This window comes from Sus scrofa, chromosome 17, assembly GCF_000003025.6.
Source record: "Sus scrofa isolate TJ Tabasco breed Duroc chromosome 17, Sscrofa11.1, whole genome shotgun sequence".
Taxonomy (NCBI): Eukaryota; Metazoa; Chordata; class Mammalia; order Artiodactyla; family Suidae; genus Sus; species Sus scrofa.
Window position 1 is genome coordinate 37,447,432 of NC_010459.5, and position 17,013 is coordinate 37,464,444.

At 45.3% G+C, this 17,013-nt stretch overlaps 1 protein-coding gene across 22 annotated transcripts in view; it reads left to right on the forward strand.

The window, feature by feature from the left end:
* Positions 396-17,013, forward strand: part of RALY (RALY heterogeneous nuclear ribonucleoprotein) — a 94,635-nt gene continuing 78,017 nt past the window's right edge. For 5 of the 22 annotated variants that reach the window (XM_013985298.2, XM_013985301.2, XM_005672865.3 and 2 more), the window contains exon 1: positions 686-897. The gene's annotated coding sequence lies outside the window, so the exon portion shown is untranslated. Of the gene's footprint in view, positions 898-1,310; positions 1,621-17,013 lie in introns of those variants that run through there. The other 17 variants (XM_021077800.1, XM_021077804.1, XM_021077813.1 and 14 more) reach the window with 10 other exon arrangements.

Genomic DNA, 17,013 nt, shown 5'->3' on the forward strand with positions numbered 1-17,013 from the left:
TCCCGGCTCGGCTTCCGGGCCCGCCTCCTTCTGCCCGGCTTCAATCTTTCCTCGGGTACTGGGTTTCTTTCAACCCCGCCTCCAGACCCCTCCTCTAAGAGCCTCTCCTCCCCCAGACTCGCCGGGCCTCCCTCCACCCTTGACGTCTCCTTTGGGCAAACCTCCATTTAGCCCCGCCCACACCCCTCCTCTCACACACTGCCCGGGTTCTCCACTCTGCGAGGCCTCCACTGTCTTCCATACCTGTGTCGCGCGTCTCTGCTCTCTGGCATCATCACCCTCTCCGCCCTGCCCCGCCTTCCGCTTCATACTGGTTTAAGCAAGTCTCTCTCCGCCCTAGCTCCGCCTCCCCAACCTCCCATCTCTGTCCCTCCTCCCCATCAAGCCCCGCCCTGGCCCCGCCTTCCTTTTCTCCCCGCCGAAGCTCTGGACCTTTCCAAAGCTAGACTGGAGAGGTGGGACGAGCCCTTGCGCGTGGGGGGCCGGGCTGTGTCAGGGCGACGCTACGGACTCCTCGCGCTTGAGTCGCCGTGCCCTTTGGAGACAGAGGCGGGGGAAGAGGGCGACTGGGCCACGGCCGGAGCGGCGGGCGGCGCGGAGCCCGCTCCGTGCTCCCCTACCCCCGCGCGCCTCAGTGGTGCTGGCCGAGGGAAGGACTCGCGGCTGCGGGGCTCGCGCGGCTGTCAGTGCGGCGGGGCGCGCGAGCAGCGCGGCTGCGGGGTGGGCTGAGCAGAGAGAAGCTGAGGGGGCGGTAGCGGCAGCGGCGATTCGCGTGCCTGTGCTCAGCTCCTCACGCCGCGGCCGGGGCCGCCTTCTCCCTCCTTCCTTCCCGCCCCCGAGTGCGGCGGTACCGCCTCCTTCAGCGCCGCGCGGCTTCCTCCAGACCTCCGTGCGCGGGTGAGTGGGGGCCGCGGGCGTCTTCTTAAAGGTGCGGGGAGGGGGTGCTCCTTATTCCTTTTTGGTCACCTACCTCCTGGCGCGGGCCGTCGCCTATTTTTAGAAACTCTTTTCTCGGCCATTCGGGGAGTCCCGGGAGCCCGAGTAACTCCCGGCCCCCTCCCCCCGCACCTTCCCTCCACCCGGGCTCGCCGCCCCGGGTCGCCGGCCCGCCCGCGCCCGCTCCCGGCTGCCCTGGCGTTCCCTCCCCGCCATCTCCCCGCGGGCCGGGCCTGGGCCAGGAGTTGGCGGGGTGGGCCGGCGCCCGCTTGGAAGTTGGAGTCTTTTGTGCTCGCGCCCCGCCCCGCCCGGCGAGGGGAGGAGGGGGGAGCGGAGGCCGCGCTGGGGAGGCCTTGGGCGGGCCGGGCTCTGGCTCCGGCCGCGAGCTTCTTCCGGTTCTCCCTCTCGGGCAAGGTTTGCGGGCTCCCGGAGGCGCGCAAAACTGGTCCCGCCTCGCTCCCCACGGGCCTGAGCGCCTCCTCGGTCCTGGGCTCGTTGCACACCCAGGGCTTGTGGAGGAACAACAGCAGGCCCAAGACCGGGGCCGTGTTCCGCACCTCACGCACGCAGCCTTTTGGCCTCAGTTCGCTTCTCAGTGCAAAAGGAGAAAGAAAGTCGCTTCGCAGGGTGATTGTGGATTCAGGGAGAGAACAGATATTTGAGGGAAGTGTTTACTACCAACAGGTAACATTTAATGGACTTGACTCGGGAACTTCCTAAGTCTTATTTCATTGAATGCTCACAATGGCCTTCTGGGGTTATCCCCATTTACACAAGCAGAAATCCACGCGCAGAAAGGTTAAATAATGTGTTCCAATTTACAGTTAGTAGGCACAGAAGTGTAAAGCCGTGGTGCTAGTACCTGTTATTTATTTCTTAGTGCGAGCTTGTGAAATCTCTCAGTTACAGAAGGGATTTTGACTTAATCTTTGGGTCACACCATTAGTTGAGAGACCAGTGTCCACTATGGATGAAATGCCATTCTTGATCTTTGGGAGGTAAGAGGGAAAGGAAGTTGCTATGAATTTCTTGCTAATATTGCCCGTTAGAACTTGATGGATGCTAACGACTCCAGATCTCAAGCGCCGAAGTTCCCTGGGGGTTTGGTTCAAGGAAGGCCTAAGCCGTTTAAAGCAGTGAGCTGCGTCCTTTATTTTGTTTGTGGCATGTTCCTCCCCACCAAACCTTGCTTGTCCTCTATAGTGTTTAGATTTAACACTATAAAATCTAATAGTGTAGGGGAGAGGGAGCAGAAAGTGGCTCTAGTCAACCGTTTCAGCTCCCTGCCTTCAAATAGGGATTTATTTCTCCTATTTTCAGGCAAGGCCCAGAAGGGTCAAAGTGAACTAAAGTTGACTTTGGCAGGTGTTCTAGATTTCCAATGTATTTCATCTCTGGTGTTTAAAGATTAGGCAAGGGAGTTCCTAGGCCAGGTCTTGAGGAGTCTCCTGATGTTAGCATTAGTTCTTTGGAGTGCGGAGATTGGCTGTGTTCTCCTATTTCCAAGATTCTGGATTTAAGAGTTGTATATAGGTCTGGAAGGGGTCTTATCTGGTCTTTTTTTTTTTTTTTCCTTTGGCTGCGCCTGTGGCATGTGGGAAGTTCCTGGGCCAGGGATCTGACCCACGCCACAGCAGCGACCTGAGCTGCTGCAGTGACAAATGCCAAATCCTTAACCCACTGTGCCACCAGCGGAACCCCTGCCACCTTTTGAAAGGAAGGAAGGCCTTAAGACCAGGAATGCTGAGTAAATTGAAATCACAGGGAAGTTGTTTACTCCCAGCATTAAAAGGCCAGGTTTTATGCACAGGTATATTATTAGTTCTCATAAGTTACCACTTTTATTGTATAGTACGTTATTTATGGTTTGTAGTGCTTTTTTGTAACCATTATCTAATTTCATTTCTCATCCAGTTCTGTGAGGGAACTTGCGGAGGTTGGTTTTATATCTCCTTTTTACAGATCTAATTGAGAATTAAGACGTAATATGGTTAGGGCAGTTGTCTTACCACCAAATTAAACAAGTGGTGAGGACAGGACATCTCTTATGGGCAAAGGATTTGATTTGATGTGGCAGCATGAACTCAGCCATTCATTTGGCTCTCCGATCCTCAGTTTCTTTATCTCTTAACTGTCACAGGGTTGTGTGGGGACTATGAGAAATGGCTATGAAAGTACATTGTAATAGTAGGAATAATTGCTAACATTTATTAAGTAATTTGCATGTAGCAGTCACTGGACTAAGGACTTTCTGTAAGTATCTCATGTAGTCCTCAGCAAGTATATGAATTAGGTACTATTATTAAGCCCATTTTGCAGAAGAAGAAACAGCGTTAGAGAGGTTATATAAGATAAAATTTACAATTTTAACCATTGTTAAATGTACAGTTCTGTGGCATTAAATATATTCACATTGTTGTGCACCATCACCACCATCCATGTCTAGAACTTTTTCACCTTCCCCAGCTGAAACTAACTACTTTCATAGTTTCCCCCTACCCCTGCAACTATCATTCTCTTTTCTGTTTTTATGAATTTGACTACTCTAAGTACCTCATATGAATGGAATCATACAATATTTGTCCTTTTGTAACTGGCAAAGTTGGCATTCTCAGTGCTTCCTTAAATCTAGGGTGCCCTATTAATGCAAAATGATTATTAGTTCTCATCTGCAGTAGGGTGTGGCGTGCAGCTCCAGAGCAAGAACTGAGGCCTAGTTCTACCTCTCTGGTTAAGCTCCCTTTGCCTCCTCCCCCCACTCTGTAGATTAAAGTTCCTTATCACTGAAGTCTTTTTTGGAAGTCTCTTGCTTGCCCCTTCTATATCTTCCAAAGAGACCTCCTACTCTTGAAATAGAACCCAGAGGACTTGCCCACCCCCGCTTTGCTTGCATCTTCCTTTCTGACTGTCCTGGGTTTGAGCATATGGGGCTGCAGTGATCAAGAATAGCAGTGCTATGACAGCAGCTTGGATCAAAACTACTTAGGACGATTAAATGGATTACCTTTATGAAATGCTCCTTCTTTGTGCCCTCTTCTTTCCATAAAGGCACACAAGAAGGATTAGCTTTTGGGTTCCTAGAGGGTATTTATGGATCCTCATTGCTTGCAGGTGGTTAAGATGGAATTAAATGCTGCATTTAGCTTTTCAGAATTGCCTTCAGTTGACTGCTTCTGGGTCTTTGTGTATTTTGGGGGATGTGGTGTTTGTGAAATGAAGTTGGAACTTTGTCTGGATGCCAAAAGGGGTTTGGGATGGGAGGTGTTCCAGAGAAGAATAATAGGGTAACAAACAGATCTGAACATGTTGCACTTTCCTTAAAAATTTGAAGGCCCAACATTGCCTACATATTATAGTCCATACCCCTGAGTATGATAATAAGGTCAGACTGTATTAAATTATTTATTGGATAGAATCTTGTAATTAAAGGACTTAGTCATGTAGCCAACCATCCAGCCAACATTTGAGTAGACTACCTGTTGAGATTTCATTTCACCAGGCACTTCATTTTTGGAAAATTTTCCGATTACAGACCAGTTATTAAGCATCTGCCACTTGCAGTACTAAGCTTGGGAATTTGGGTGTCTTGGGGGAAGACAGGCAAGGAAACAGTGTGAGAAGTGTTGTGACAGGGACAAGCACCATGAAAGCATGGAAAAAGGGTAACTAACCCAGCCTTGGTCAGGGAAGGCTTCCTCGGAGAAACTGGCTAAGGCTGCACCTCAAGGAAAGGATGTAACCTAGGAAAAGAAGAGATTTGGGGAGTTGAGATAAGCAAGACTGTTCTGGGCAGAAGGAATGGGAAATCTAGAGATGGTGGTGTTAATAGGTGAACTTTTGGCCATTTACTATCAACAGGCACCGTTCTAAGCCTTTAACATGTGTTAACTCGTTTTTTTTCCATAACTACCCTGAGAGGTATATACTATTATTATTCCCGTTTTGTAAGTGAGGCAACAAACCCAGAGGGGTTAAATGAGTTTCTCAAAACTTCTGGGTGGAGCATAAAGCATGAGATAGGTGGAGTGGCAAGAGATGAGATTGGCAGGTAGGCAGAGCAGAGGCCCAGTCCATGAAAGGGCCTTATTGCCCAGATTGAAGAGTTTGGACTTCATTTTGGTGAGGGGGCCATGATCCTATATGTATTTAAAAGGATATCTCTGGTCATTTGGGGAATGGATTTGTGGGCTAGAGCACCATGGGCAGAGACCAGTTAGGAGGCTTTTGCAGTAATGTAGGCAAGAGATGATAGTGTTTCAAATGAAGGGTGTGTGTGTAGAGAAAAGAAGATGGAATTGAGTTATGAATCACAAAGATTGTTGGAGTGGAGGGTAAGGAAAAAATCAAGCAACTCTTCTAGATTTCTACCTGGTGTAGTTGTATAGATCGGGCTGCTGCTCATTGAGGTGAGGATACAGGAGAAGGAGTACATGAGTGAGAAGGGAGGAATTCTTTTTAAATTTTTTTTCTTTTTTTTTTTAATCTTAAGTGAGAATTGCAATGATTTTTAATTAATTAATTTTTATTTATTTATTTACTTTGCTTTTTTTTTTTTTTTTCCTGTCTTTTTGCTATTTCTTTGGGCCACTCCTGCGGCATATGGAGGTTCCCAGGCCAGGGGTCGAATTGGAGCTGTAGCCCCCGGCCTACACCAGAGCCACAGCAACGCGGGATCCGAGCCGAGTCTGTGACCTACACCACAGCTCACGGCAACGGTGGATCCTTAACCCACTGAGCAAGGCCAGGGACCGAACCCACAACCTCATGGTTCCTAGTGGGATTCGTTAACCACTGCACCACAACGGGAACTCCTTATTTTGCTTTTTAGGGCCACATCCACGGCATATGGAAGTTCCCAGGCTAGGGATCAAATCCGGAGCTACAGCTACCTGCCTGCGCCCAGCCACAGCAACAGCAACGCTGGATCTGAGCTGTGTCTGTGACCTACACCACAGCTCACAGCAATGCCAGATCCTTAACCCACTGAGTGAGGCCAGGGATCGAACCTGCAACCTCATGGTTCCTAGTTGGATTCCTTTCTGCTGCGCCATGACGGGAACTCCAAGAAGGGAGGATTTCTCATTCAGGGTCTTCTTACATCAGCTTTCAATTACCTCTTTCTAGTTGTTGATCATAGTTCTTCAAGGGGAGGAGGGGAAGGGGGATCAGCATATTTGGTGACTATCCCCTGGATGATGTAGACACTAGTTTTGGAAAGGAGTTAAGTATTAGATCCTAGACATCCAGGCCTTGCATAGCCCTGAAGACTGCATATGTTATGCCAAGGAAAGCTTATGTTTTCTCCAGACAACATCCTTTGGCGTTGCTCTCTCCATGTGCTAGTGTCCTTCTCTCAGTACCTGCCTCCTAGGCACTGGGAAAACAAAGATGAGTGAAACATAGCTTAAGGCGCTTGTATTCAAAAGGGCAGCATGTCTTAGTAGCTTAGATACTGTAGTGGAGAGGAGAGAATGGGGTGGGGCGGGTTAAGTGAGGTAGATAGAACAGGATAGAGAGGGACCAAGAAGGATTTTTTTTATTAGAGGCATGCGTCAGGAGACCCTGCTCCACGCTCCATTCTTTTCCTCAGGTGGCAGAAATCCATACTTGTTCAAAGGGCCAGGTTTATCCATTTGAAGTGCAGTGGAAAATAATAACTAGATGACCCCCAGTGTCCCTTGTAGCAATAACATTTTATAATTCTAGATGATGATTTAGACAGTATATCTCTTGGAGAGGTATTTTCTTCCTTTCTCTTCCCTTCCTCCCTCTCTCCTCCCCTTTCTTCCTTAGGCAGTGGTAGGGGTGTAGAGGTAGAGATAGGATTTTCACATGAGTGTCTAGGAAAACCTAGATTTATTCAGTTTTAGCTTTATATATAAAATGTACATTTGTAGGGGAGAAGATGGCAGCAGTAGTGTTAGCCTATTGTCCTACAGCTGCCCCCTTCGTGCTATAAGGAAAGTTTCAGACCCACACTCTCAGGACTAGAGGGAAAGGAGCAGTGAGATAAATTGGGAGCCTAGTTACGAACCTTAGGATCTTTGGTCTGGTTCCTGCTACTAACTTGATGTATGGATTTGGCCAAGCCCCTTTCATTTCTTCATAAAATAACCAGAAGGCCAAAAGGTGAAGGCTAGGGACAAAAAAAGGATTGGAGGTTCTTCCCTAGTGAGGAATAACTAGAGACAGGTGTCTGCCCAAGTACCATTTTTAGTTACCTCTTCTGAATGTTTCTACAGCCCTTCCTTTTTTCTCAGTTTTAGTGACTTTATGTCACTTCATGATGGCCTCCATGTGAATAAATGTGCTGTACCTCCTGGGAGGGGGGGAGGACAGATGGGACGTTATACCCTAGGGTCTAGTCTGCATCCTTAAAGAGCTCTTTAAGCTGTCTACTGCCCCCTGCTCTCTATGCTGGGGTCGGAGTGGGGAGTTTTCTGAGGCTGAGGCACATGTATTTGGAGTGCTCCACTGACTAAAGTGCAAATCTGGCCGTCCTCCCAACATGCCCAGTGCAGTTCCACTGGGGGAAATATCATTCAGTGGGCTTTTGATGCTTGCCAAAGTCACATTAATTGTTTTTTTTTGTTGTTGTTGGGTCTTTTTTTTTTGTCTTTTGAGGGCTGCACCCACAGCAAATGGAGGTTCCCAGGCCAGGGGTCCAATTGGAGCTGTTGCTGCTGGCCTACGCCAGGGCCACAGCAATGCCAGATCCTAGCAGCGTCTGCAACCTACACCACAGTTAACGGCAAAGCTGAATCCTTAACCCACTGAGCAAGGCCAGGGATCGAACCTGCAACCTCATGGTTCCTAGTCAGATTTGTTTCCGCTGAGCCACGATGGAAACTCCCAAACTCATTAATTGTAATTACCTAATACTCCCTGGGACCTCGGTCTTCCTGTCTGTAAAACAAGGGGATTGGACTGGATAATCTTGAATCATACTATAGGTTTTTTTTTTTTTTTTTTGTCTTTTTGCTATTTCTTTGGGCCGCTTCCGCGGCATATGGAGGTTCCCAGGCTAGGGGTCTAATCAGAGCTGTAGCCACCGGCCTACGCCAGAGCCACAGCAATGCAGGATCTGAGCCGCGTCTGCAACCTACACCACAGCTCACGGCAACGCCAGATCGTTAACCCACTGAGCAAGCGCAGGGACCGAACCCGCAACCTCATGGTTCCTAGTCGGATTCGTTAACCACTGCGCCACGACGGGAACTCCATACTATAGGTTTTTATTGACACTCATGTCAAAACCTTATCTCCACCTCTACACCACTGCCTAACTAATTAAGGAAGAACGGGGAGGAGAGAGGGAAGAAGAAGAAAGAAAGTACCTCTCCACAAGGTGTACTGTCTAAATCATCATCTGGAATCATAGAATAAAAGGAAAATAAACAACATCATAGGATTCCCAAACACTATTATTAGGAGTGGAAAAACACCAGACCAGAAATTTGCATTTCCTTAGAGCTTTAGCTTTATGAGGTAGATAAATCTGTTGAGGTTACCTGGCCCTTGAAATGCCATCTGTAGAAACTGAATATTTATGTTTATTTGACAAGGTAAGAATCATTGCTTTATTTCAAGTAAGTATTCTCATTTAGAAGGCCACGTTTAGTGTTATTGGCCAGATTTTTTTCTAGCTATCTCCTGTTTATTTCCTCCTGTTTATTTATTAAAAATTTCACTAAGCCTAGTTAAAGGTGGTATTTGGATGGTGTCTGTTGATCTGTTTGTCTTGTTTCCTTTGTAATTCCTTGTGCTAGTGAAAGCAAGCTTAGCAGTGGATTTAAAAGAATCATTTCCATAACTCATTATTTCTCTAGGTCTGGGTTTCCTTTTTGGAAGGTAAGATCTTGATACATTGAGAAGTCAAAGGTTGTTCCCTGCTTACACAAACCATTTTAAGATTTTGTTCTTCTCAGGTGTAAGTGGGTACTGAGGAATAGTGCTCTCAGTATAATAATGATAGCTGTGCCCAAATCAGTTGAACACAAGAATAACTTTTCTTCGTACCTTAAAGACTCACTCTAAATTGATTTTCACACCAATTAAAATTAACTCTTACTAAAATTAAAGTCTTAGGTAGAGTTACCAAGCTAAGTAGGTTACCTAGGTGCTGTAGCAAGATTATGCTTGGAAGTCCAACTGCCTTCCATCCCTAAGTTCAACCGTTTGTTCCAGGAATTTGGAGTACCTACTGTGTGTTCTCCCTACGGAGAACATAAAAACCAATAGAGAGACGTGATTCCTACCCTCAAATTACGTTCAGTCTTGAGAGGGAGACAGATAAGTACAATAGGTTTATTCTTACCCCTGTTGCCCTGGCCTGGATATTTGAGTTAAGAGTTCAGAGTGGAAATAGCAGAATTGATGGAGACTTGGCAGGAAGACTTATTTGAATATCTGACTTATGTTTCAGTTTATTTTTGACCTTTCCTTTGTCTCTTCCTTTCTTCTGCCTGTTATCCAGATTTTATCCTCTGTTGCTGAGGTGTCCAGCACCCAGTGTGTAAAGTCAAGAACTTGAGGGTAGGGACAGCATTGTCCTTTAGGTTTGGGTGTCCGGACATCTGCCTAATGCTTTCCCTGTTCTCTTCACCTCAGTTCTCTGGCAGGCTTCAGGAAGATTTGATATTGTCTAGCTTCTTATTTAGGAATTAATAAAATTAAATTTCATATTGAATTATTTTAAGTTTTGTTATACTCAGTTTTTTTTTTTTTTTTTTTTGTCTTTTGTCTTGTTGTTGCTATTTCTTGGGCCGCTCCCGCGGCATATGGAGGTTCCCAGGCTAGGGGTTGAATCGGAGCTGTAGCCACCGGCCCACGCCAGAGCCACAGCAACGTGGGATCCGAGCCGCGTCTGCAACCTACACCACAGCTCACGGCAACGCCAGATCGTTAACCCACTGAGCAAGGGCAGGGACTGAACCCGCAACCTCATGGTTCCTAGTCGGATTCGTTAACCACTGCGCCATGACGGGAACTCCTATACTCAGTTTTGAAATAAAATAGCTCTATATTGTTTGCAAGTGGAATTACTTGAGGTGTGGTTTCTGGCATTTGATCAATTTGTGACTTATTAATTGTGACTATGCTGTGGTTCTTAAAGCCCATGCTAGTGTCTCTGTCAGGCTTTTTTGGACACTTTGTAGCATGGAGCCCTAGAAATGGAGGGAAGGTTGAGTTTACCCTGTCTCGAAGAGCTCTTGCTCTTCCCTTGTCCCTACCTCAAAAACAGTGTTATTTGGGATGCTGTGTTATGTTCATGATTTCTTCCAGTTTAGCATTACTTAAGAGATCTAAAAGAAGAGGAAATATGCCTGTGTACGTCCACAAACGTTAGGGCCAATACTGAAATCAATCAGCCAAACTGTGGAGCCCACTGAGTGCCTTCCTTGGTTCTGTGAGGGAGGTAAATATATATGTAAAGCATACTCTTATCTTCAGGGAACCTTTGGTCTCTTTGGGGAAATAGGTAATCATGAAGATGTAGATGATAAAAAGGCAGTTTGGTTAGAGAGCTTGGTTTGGAAGACTAAGGTCTTACTCTTATACCCTGGAACTAATTTGGCTAGGTAAACTGGGGTAAGTCATTTTTCTCTCTATGAAGCTCCATTTTCTCATCTATAAAATGGGGTTAATCTATGTCTTGGCTTCTTCACATTGTTATTGTGAGGAACAGGTTAGATAATGTTATTAAAAGTGCATTATAAAACCAAATGATGCAGTTTAAATGTGAAAAAATCATGAGTCATTTGACAGAGGTAATAGGTAAATAGCAGTTTTCTATAGAAGGGGCGATTTCTTTGTGCTGAAGTGATCAGAAAGAGTGGTCTGGACCAGCCTTGGGATTGGGAGAAAGAATGATGGAAGCATTTAGACAGAGGCAATGAGGGAGCAAAGGACTGTAGGCAGAACTGCTGAGGAGGAGCAGTGAGTGAGTATTCTCCAACCACATGCTTGAGTCATAGGGTTCAGGTGCAGTAGTTACTGACAGTTTTCAGAGGCATACCAGATCACGCTCTCATCAGCTGTGTTTGAGAGAAATCCTGTTGCTTCACATCCTTGACAACACTTACATTATCTGTCTTTCTCATTTTATGTCTCTCTGGTTGGTATGTAGTTACAGGAATGAATTGTAAGGGGAAGTTCCCGTTGTGGTGCAGCGGAAACGAATCCAACTAGGAGCCATGAGGTTGTGGGTTCGATCCCTGGCATCACTCAGTGGTTTAAGGATCTGGCCTTGCTGTGAGCTGTGGTGTAGGTTGCAGATGCAGCTTGGATCCTGCATTGCTTTGGCTGTGGCATAGGCCAGTAGCTCTAGTTCCAATTGGGCCCCTAGCCTGGGAACCTCCATATGCCGCCGGTGCAGCCCCTAAAAGCAAAAAAAAAAAAAAAAAGCAGTGAATTGTGAGAATCGTAATATGAACTCTCAGATAGCAAGACCATAAAGAGGTAGTGATTGGGAGGTTCAGAGGAGGGAGAGATTGTTTCTTTTGTGGGTATTTGTCACTCAGGGAACATTTATGGAGGAGTGAACATCTGAGCTGGGCCTTGTAGGATAAGAATAGTCACCATGTATTATCCAGGACCTTCCAAATCTCTAATATTCTGTCTGATTGTGCTTATAAGTGATGAATCACCAGTATTTCTATGTCTGGGCCAAATCTCTCCTCTAGACTACCCAGAAGCAGCACCCAGATATCTTTTCTCAGCTGCTGTGCTTCTCTCCTCTACCCACCCCCCCGCTTTTGTCTTTTCTAGGGCCACACCCATGGCATATGGAGGTTCCCAGGCTAGGGGTCCAATCAGAGCTGAAGCTGCCAGCCTGCACAACAGCTCACAACAACGCTGGATCCCCAACCCACTGAGTGAGGCCAGGGATTGAACCTGCAACCTCATGGTTCCTAGTCAGATTCGTTTATGCTTCGACACGACGGGAACTCCCTCTCCTCTACCTCTTTAATTCCAGAAAGTATGGTTGCAGAAGATTTAGGCTCCAGAGATGGAAAGAGGACATTCTGTGCAATGGGAACAACTTGAACAGAAACACAGATCAGGTGGCATCCATATTCCTGCTAATGAGCAGAGTAGGAAAGACACGTCCCATACTTTGGGGGTGGGTGGTGCCTTCTCATAGTCTCTTGGAACAGGTGGAAAAGGTAATCCCATCCCCAAGCCAATTTGTATTTAAATCGGATAGAAGGACGAGAATGACCTCTTTGCCTGAAATTACATCATTTCAGGGAAGAAATTAATCTAGCAAGCAGTCATACTCGAAGTATATTGAAAGAGATCTTGTCTTCTCTTAAAATGGAGGGGCAGGAAGGGAAATGCCAGGACCTAAAGAGCTTAGTCTCTCAGTGCTCATCTATTACTTGTATATTTGCTCAGGGAAAAATTGCCATTTCTTTGTCAGCTTTTATCCTGCCGTGTGAACCTTAGCTGGGTGTTTATTTTCTGTAGTTTTACCAAATCACTTTGAAGGCTGGAGTGAACATTGATCATGTCTTAGAGCCTTTCTTCTTTGTTCTGTCAGCAAATATTAGAAAATGTACCTTCAGTTACCTGGTTTTGAGAAATAAGGTGGCCCTGCCTACTCCCAGAGAGGCATGTTAAATATTAGTCAGCTCCTGATCCAGTGTCAGGTCCTGGAGTATTTTTCAGGAGACACTTGAGGGTATTAGAGCTGCCAGTGGGTATCTGGGCCTTTTGTTGAAGAGACTTGTTCAGTACTTGATTAAAAATCTGACCTGGGTTTTAGACCTAACTCTGCCATTTCAATTAATAGTAGCTGCCATGAATTGAGTGCCCACTGTGATTGAGATACCATACTTGGTACCTTGTTTTCATACTAATAGAACTGACACTGAAGATTATTATGTGCTAAGCCCTGTGTGTATGTGTGTGTGTGTATAATCTTTGTAATATAAATGTATATATGATCTTAGATAAGGCATATTTTATACATGAAATTTATGTGTAAGACATATTTACATATAAGATGTTAATATTTTGCATATAAATTTAAAATGTATGTAAATATATATTAAAAATCATTCTCTCTGAATTTGCCTGAAAAGTTTGGATGAAATGTGGCAGGTTGGGTAGTGCCCCTGCCCCTCCCATCCTGGCTCAGATCATTTCCCACCCTCTACCTATGGTCTCAGAAGGTAAAACGGACACTGAGGCAGGCGGGGAGCTGGGCTTCAGGGACAGGCAGAGGGCCTTTGCTACACTGCTGCCAGCTACGGGGAGCCCCAGGTCACGGCCTGGGACTGCTGGTGTGGGGCGGGCACAGACAACATAGCCACGCCCAGGTCTTTATGCATGAAGATTATGTAAAGGTTTTTATTGAAAAATATATAAATAAATGATCTAGATTAAAAAAAGAAATCATTCTCACCTCAACCCTAAGAAGTAGGTTCTGTTGCTCCTTATCATATAGGTAAGCTGAGACACCAGTAGATTAAGAAATATGCTTACAGTCATACTGCTAGTAAGTGGAGTTGCCAGAATTAAAACCTAACCAATTCTTGGGGAGTGGGGGGAATGATACATTGTGATGATTGTTATACAACTATAAATATAAAAAATTCATTGAGTAATAAAGAAGGAAAAAACCTAACCAATTCTTTTTATTTTTTTTTTTAATTTTAGTTTTTTTTTTTTTTTTTTTTTTTTTGCTTTTTAGGGCCGTACCCATGGCATATGGAGGTTCCTAGGTAAGGGGCCGAATTGGAACTATAGCTGCCAGCCTACACCACAGCCACAGCAATGCCAGATCCGAGCCGTGTCTGCGACCTACACCACAGCTCACGGCAACGCTGGATCCTTAACCCACTGAGCAAGGCCAGGGATTGAACCTGCGACCCCATGGTTCCTAGTTGGATTCATTTCAGCTGTACCACAACAGGAACTCCTTTTATTTTTAATGTGGAAAAATTAGAACATATACAGAGTAGACAGAATAGGTTAATGAAACATGATGTTCCCATCACTTAGCTTTAAAAGCTGTCTATTCATGGTTAATCTTATTTCATTTTAAACCACTACCAACTTCTCATCCTGTGCTTTGAAGAAAGCTTAGCTATCATATTTTGTCGTTAAGTATTTGACAATGTATTTCTAAAAGATGACTTTAAAAAAACACAACCATGGAGTTCCCATCGTGGCACAGTGGAAACGAATACAACTAGGAACCATGAGGTTGTGGGTTTGATCCCTGGCCTCACTCAGTGGGTTAAGGATTTGGTGTTGCTGTGAGCTGTGGTGTAGGTCGCAGACGTGGCTCAGATCTGACATTGCTGTGGCTGTGGTGTAGGCCAGCAGTTGTAGCTCCGATTGGATCCCCAGCCTGGGAACCTCTGTGTGCCATGGGTGTGGCCCTAAAAAGCGGAAAAAAAAAACAAAAACAAAAAATCCAATAAAAAATAAAACCATAGTGCCATTAACACACCTTATAAAATTTAACAATTCCTTAATATCATCAAAATCCAGTTTGTGTTCAAATTTCAAATTTGTTTTATAAAGCTCATAACCTTATTTTTATGGTTTGTTTAAGATTTATATAAGGTCCGCACATTGTAATTGGTTGTTATGTCTTTTAATTCTTTTTTAATTTACAAGTTCACTTTTCTCCCCTTTATTTTTTGAAGGAACTGGATTGTTTGTCCTGTAGAAATCTTGTCCATTGCATCTCTGTGGTATATTTAATACATTTCTATGTTCTCTGTATTTCCTGTAAATTTGTGGTTGTATAGAGGGCAGTATCTCTTAATTCTCCTGGCAGCCTTACAAAGATATTCTTATTTTTCAGATGAGGAAATAGACTGAGAAAGGTTGGGTGACTTGCTCAAGGCCTCACAGCAACCTTGGATTTGAACAGACCTCTTTATTTTTCACCACTCACCCATTCTGTGAGCTTGAGCAAATCATTTTCTGTTCTCCGGGACATGTTTTCTTTAATGTGTGCACTGAGAGCTCTTATAGGAGGAGTAACCTGTGTGCCTATAACCATTTAAGTGCCCACCATTTGATGTCATGGTAAATGATGCTGTGGGTGATAGTCATATGAATAGGACTGTCTTCAAGGAGCACATAGCCAGGGACTGTAGAACCATACCCTGTTTTAGCCATGGAGCTTATTTTGTCCACTAATCGTCTATAGGGTCGTTAGTCCCCCACAGGATTCCTGACTCACCTCCCTCCTTCCTGTTTTGCCCTCTTTCAAGGCATATTCCTCACTGCTGTCAGGTACTGTTTCCTAAAAAACATTTTTGTTTTATTCTCCCCTCTCAAAAATCCAGCTTGAGGGATCTGGCAAGTAAGAAACAAAGTTTTTCCAGCAATAAACCGTCCCTCCTTGGATTGAGTTACTATTTCAAGGGCAGCTAGTCTTTTTTCTTTTCATTTTGGCAAAGGTATTATTGCTTTTGTGGAAATGGAATCTGGAGATGATAGAATAATGATGGAGTGAAGCAAGGGGGATGCCACCTTGATTCAGGGGAGAGCATACATTTAGCATTATACTGTTCACTCCCAAGGACATCTGACTGTAATGGGGCAGTTGTGCTCTTTTGCAAAGAAAAGGAACTTTTAGTTGTGGAGTCCAGGGAGAAGAGTTTTAAAGGTATGCTGATGCTTGCTGTCTCCTTTTGAAGGGACCCAAGCTGCTGAACCTTCATCTCATTGGCTAGTTAAGCCATTCAAATGAATATGGTGTGTAGGAGTGAAGTGGAACAGAGCCTCAATTTGGGTCTGTAATTGGGTGGTAGACGACAGGTGGCGCTGGGATCCGGGTTGATGTACAGCTGCTACAGGTGGTAAAGTCAAAGATCAAGAGAAGTAAGGTTTAGACCATTTGTGTCACCAGAATGCCTTGCATATAATATTTAGTTACCTAATATCTTTTTTTTTTTTTTTTTTTTTTAATGGCCATACCTATGGCATATGATGGTTCCCAGGCTCATGGTAGAATCAGAGCTGCAGCTGCCAGTCTGTACCACAGCTCATGGCAATGCTGGATCCTTAACCCATTGAACGAGACCAGGGATAAAGTTTAAAAAAAAAATAATCTGGAGTTTCCGTCGTGGCGCAGTGGTTAACGAATCCGACTAGGAACCATGAGGTTGCGGGTTCGGTCCCTGCCCTTGCTCAGTGGGTTAATGATCCGGCGTTGCCGTGAGCTGTGGTGTAGGTTGCAGACGTGGCTTGGATCCCGAGTTGCTGTGGCTCTGGTGTAGGCCAGTGGCTACAGCTCCGATTCAACCCCTAGCCTGGGAACCTCCATGTGCCGCGGGAGCGGCCCAAGAAATAGCAACAACAACAACAACAAAAGACAAAAGACGAAAAAAAAAAAATTAATAATCTGAGGTTCTCTTGTGGTGCGGTGGGTTAAGGATCCTGTGATGTCATTGCAGCAGCTTGCATTGCTGCTGTGGTGTGGGTTCTATCCCTGGCCCAAGAACTTCCATATGCAACAGACATGGCAAGGAAAAAAAAAAAGGCAAATAAATTAATAAATGATTAAAAAATACTTTGAGAGTGGATCAAGCCAGAGAAGAAGACTGTGAAATCATGGATTCTAAAGTTCAGGATCCATGTGATCTAGGACCCTGGATAGCTCCTGGGAAGAGCAGTTCCTCTGACAAAAAGTCCTTGGGGGATTTCTAAGTCCTTTCTGTTCCAGATCTTTTCAGAGTCTTACCCTCTGGATCAGAGGTTGTAGACTGGCAGCCTTTTGGATTGTATGTAGCCTGCAGTGTATTTATTTTGAATTGGACCCCAACCTGGGGAGATTAAAGCTTTCAGTGGAGTTGCTATGTATGAGAGCAGAGACCCTGGCATATGGGCTATGAGGGTAACTGATTTTTTTTTTTTTTTTGCCTTTTTGCCGTTTCTTAGGCCACTCCCTTGGCTTATGGAGATTCCCAGGCTGGGGGTTGAATCTGAGCTGTAGCCACTGGCCTATGCCACAGCCACAGCAACGCGGGGTCCGAGCCGCATCTGCGAGCTACAACACAGCTCACGGCAACGCCGGATCATTAACCCACCGAGCAAGGCCAGGGA